Raw genomic sequence first — 4,447 nt, 5'->3', positions numbered from 1 at the left:
GGAACGTAGTAATTTCAAAATTTTCCTACGTACATGCAAGATCATGGTGATGACATAGCAACGAGAGGGGAGAGTGTCCGTCCACGTACCCTCGTAGACCGTAAGCGGAAGCGTTATGACAACGAGGTTGATGTAGTCGTACGTCTTCACGATCCGACCGATCCAAGCACCGAACGTACGACACCTCCGAGTTCAGCACACGTTTAGCTTGATGACAATCCTCGGGCTCCGTTCCAGCAAAGCTTCGGGGATGAGTTCCCTCAGCACGACGGCATGGTGACGATGATGATGCTCTACTGGCGCAGGGCTTCGCCTAAACTCCGCGACGATATGACCGAGGTGGAATATGGTGGAGGGGGGCACCGCACACGGCTAAGGAATGATCCGTAGATCAACTTGTGTGTTATGGGGTGCCCCCCTGCCCCCGTACATAAAGGAGGGAGGGGGAGGTGCGGCCGGCCCCCTTGGGGTGCGCCTGGAGGAGTCCTACTCCCACCGGGAGTAGGACTCCCCCCTCTTGCCTTGGTGGAGAAGGAAAGGGGGGAGGGGAAAGAGGAAAGGGGGGCGCCGCCCCCCCTTCCTTGTCCTATTTGTACTAGGGGGGGAGGGGGCGCGCGGCCTGCCCTGGCCGGCCCTCCTCTTCTCCCTCATGGCCCACTAAGGCCCATTAACCCCCGGGAGGGTTCCGGTAACCCCCCGGTGTTCCGGTAAAATCCCGATTTCACCCGGAACCTTTTCGATGTCCAAACATAGGCTTCCAATATATCAATCTTTATGTCTCGACCATTTCGAGACTCCTCATCATGTCCGTGATCACATTCGGGACTCCGAACAAACTTCGGTACATCAAAACTTATAAACTCATAATAAAACTATCATCGTAACGTTAAGCGTGTGGACCCTACGGGTTCGAGAACTATGTAGACATGACCTAGAACCATTCTCGGTCAATAACCAATAGCGGGACCTGGATGCCCATATTGGTTCCTACATATTCTACGAAGATCTTTATCGGTCAAACCGCATAACAACATACGTTGTTCCCTTTGTCATCGGTATGTTACTTGCCCGAGATTTGATCGTCGGTATCCAATACCTAGTTCAATCTCGTTACCGGCAAGTCTCTTTACTCGTTCCGTAATGCATCATCCCGCAACCAACTCATTTGGTCACATTGCTTGCAAGGCTTATAATGATGTGCATTACCGAGAGGGCCCAAAGATACCTCTCCGACAATCGGAGTGACAAAACCTAATCTCGAAATACGCCAACTCAACATGTACCTTCGGAGACACCTGTAGTACTCCTTTATAATCACCCAGTTACGTTGTGACGTTTGGTAGTACCCAAAGTGTTCCTCCGGTAAACGGGAGTTGCATAATTCTCATAGTTACAGGAACATGTATAAGTCATGAAGAAAGCAATAGCAACATACTAAACGATCAAGTGCTAGGCTAACGGAATGGGTCATGTCAATCACATCATTCTCCTAATGATGTGATCCCATTAATCAAATGACAACTCTTTTGTCCATGGCTAGGAAACATAACCATCTTTGATAAACGAGCTAGTCAAGTAGAGGCATACTAGTGACACTATGTTTGTCTATGTATTCACACATGTATTATGTTTCCGGTTAATACAATTCTAGCATGAATAATAAACATTTATCATGAAATAAGGAAATAAATAATAACTTTATTATTGCCTCTAGGGCATATTTCCTTCACCGGGGGGTATATTCTTTTAGCCAGGCCGCATACTGCGTAGAGGTGGCAGGCTCCACTTGAGTTTTCTGGGCCCTCCATATGCTTTCCATTGCACAATACTTTTGTACTATATGCGATAATTCCGTGAAGATCTGTATGTGGCGAGGATCGAGGGCATTCAATATCCCTTTATCTGTATAGTTACGGCGGAAGACCGAAACTACGTCGTCGTCCGGACAGTCCTTGATCTTGTTTTGAACAAGCAGGAATCTGGCCCAAAGTGGTGGACCGTTTCCTGGGGCTGCTGTCGCACATACATCAGGTCGTATATACTTGGAGGACCTGAGTTGCTTGGAGAGTATAGATTGTGATGGGTGGGTCGATTAAATTTTAGATCCTATCCATCGTTCATGTTTGGAGCCGGTATGGCTACAGGAGTGACCGGTTCGGGTCCAGTTGAGCGCATTGGCTCTTGCAATCCTACAGCTGAACCAGAGTCCAGTGGGAGTAAAGTCCCTTCCAAAGGGGAAGTATCCGGCTTAGGGGATTCGGGGACCCGAATATACTTGGTCCTCAATATGGGGGGGGGGATGCATCAGTGGCCGGTTCCTCGACGACCGCTACGAAGTGGGTATCGGTGGGTGATTAATCTCACTCTGGTCGGGCTTGAGCCTGATCCGATCATAGTCTGTTGAGACCCCCAGGGCGGCGATGCGGTCCAGCAGTTCGTTTAAAGACGAAACATCTACAGGATCCAATTTTTCAGAGTACTTGGGACCAATACAAGGACGGTGTCCGGCAGCCGTGAGAGCAGTTGCGGGCTCGATGTCCGCGCGGGCCCTCATGGTAAAACCGCCAAACTAGAGGGGTTGCCCCAAAGCCAGGCACCCTGCGGAAGTGATATTGTTGTTGATGACTAGGTGAGCCATGGATCACTTTTCGCGGACAACATAGCGGAGCTCTCAATGAAAGCACCAATGTCGATGTCAAAACTGACGGATCTCGGGTAGGGGGGCCCAAGCTGTGCGTCTAGGGATCGATGGTAACAGGAAGCCAGGGGAGACAATGTTTACCCAAGTTCGGGCCCTTTAATGGAGGTAAAACCCTACTCCTACTTTATTATATTCGACGAGTATGAAGATTACAAGAGCTGATCTACCTCGAGATTGTGATGGCTAACCCTAGATGTCTAGCCTATGAAGATTCTGATGATGTCGATAAGTCCCCCTCTATAGACTAACCCCTCTAGTTTATATACACACGAGAGGGGGTCTAGGGTTTGTACAAGGTCAGTTTATTAGGGAAGGAAACCTTCAGACTCTATTCTTGCCTTCCACGTGTTGCGAAGTCCCATCCGGACACGGTTGATGATCTTCAGCTTGATCCTGTACGACCCATGCAACCCGGCCCATACTCTAGGCCGGACACCTGAGGACCCCCGATTCCAGGATTCCCTCAGGCGCGCCCCACTGGGGGTGCCCCCAGGGCTTGTAGGACCATCGTAGGCCTTCCAACGCAAGCTCAAGAAGTACCAGGAAGAATTTCTGGCGCTTTTGCCGGGGAGGCTACATCAAGCCTACAAAGTACCTATCATAAACTCTCATCTCTTGAACTTATATTATTTGCCATTTACCTCTCGTTTTCCTCTCCCCCACTTCTAAAACGTTTTCAGAAAAGCACAAAAACATTTCCTTTTTATTTGCCTTCTTTTCGTTTGTATTTATGTCTTACTTGGTCTGTTTGCTCGCTTGCTTGGTATAATTGTGTGTTTATTGAAAATTAGAAAGCAAAAGGTTTGTGGATCCACTTAAAGTTTTCTACTTGGATCAACTTCGATCCATATGTGCTCGTGATGAAACTCCAACTAGCTTAGTGGAGGGAAAAACATTAGATGAGCATGTTCATTTTGTGTGTCACCGTCTGTCTCAAAAGGGGGGACTCTTATGGAATCAAATAAATTGTTTGGTATGCTACGCTTGGAATCTACGTGAAATTTATGATTTTACTTGCTGCTCGAAGAACCCTAGAAAACACCTTCCCTACCTATGTGAGTTTAATGATAATGAAATCCTATCTTCTTATGCCAAAGGTGTTTATAGTTACTATGATATCGAACAAATTGAAGAATTTAATTCTTTTTAGGGTGCTTATGAAGTTGCTTCTTTGATTAAAAAGTATGAAATTACTCTCTACAAATCTGAAAATTTTGACGTACTTAAATATTTCTATGAAAACAATGCTTCTAATGCCTAAGTTAAAGAATTTATTGAGAGATTGTCCGCTGCTTTGGAATAAAATAATGATATGCATGAACCTATAGATAATTATGATCTAGTTGATTTGATTGAAATATCTCCCCGTGATGAACATGATGCTTGCTATTCTAATGGCCATGGTGCCAATATTAGTTATGCTTATGGAGATGAACTTGCTATAGTTCCTTATGTTAAACATGAAACTATTGCTATTGCACCATACTTGATAGTTCCTTCAATGAAAAGCATGATTTCAATGATGTTATTATAAATCCTATTAATGCCAATTGTGCTAATAATATGCAAAACCCTAAGCTTGGGGATGCTAAATTTGCTATGTCCACTACTTATTGCAATGATCATGATTGGGGTGATAATGCCTTTTATGATCTTTAAAATTATTTAAGCCTCATGATGAATATGTTTGCGATAATATTGAAAGTGGGTTTGGAAGAGTGTCAACTTTAGGAAATAATGATCCCA

Source organism: Triticum dicoccoides, chromosome 1B (assembly GCF_002162155.2).
Source record: "Triticum dicoccoides isolate Atlit2015 ecotype Zavitan chromosome 1B, WEW_v2.0, whole genome shotgun sequence".
Classification (NCBI taxonomy): domain Eukaryota; kingdom Viridiplantae; phylum Streptophyta; class Magnoliopsida; order Poales; family Poaceae; genus Triticum; species Triticum dicoccoides.
The sequence above is the reverse complement of the archived record's forward strand: the minus strand, read 5'-3'. Positions refer to the sequence as shown.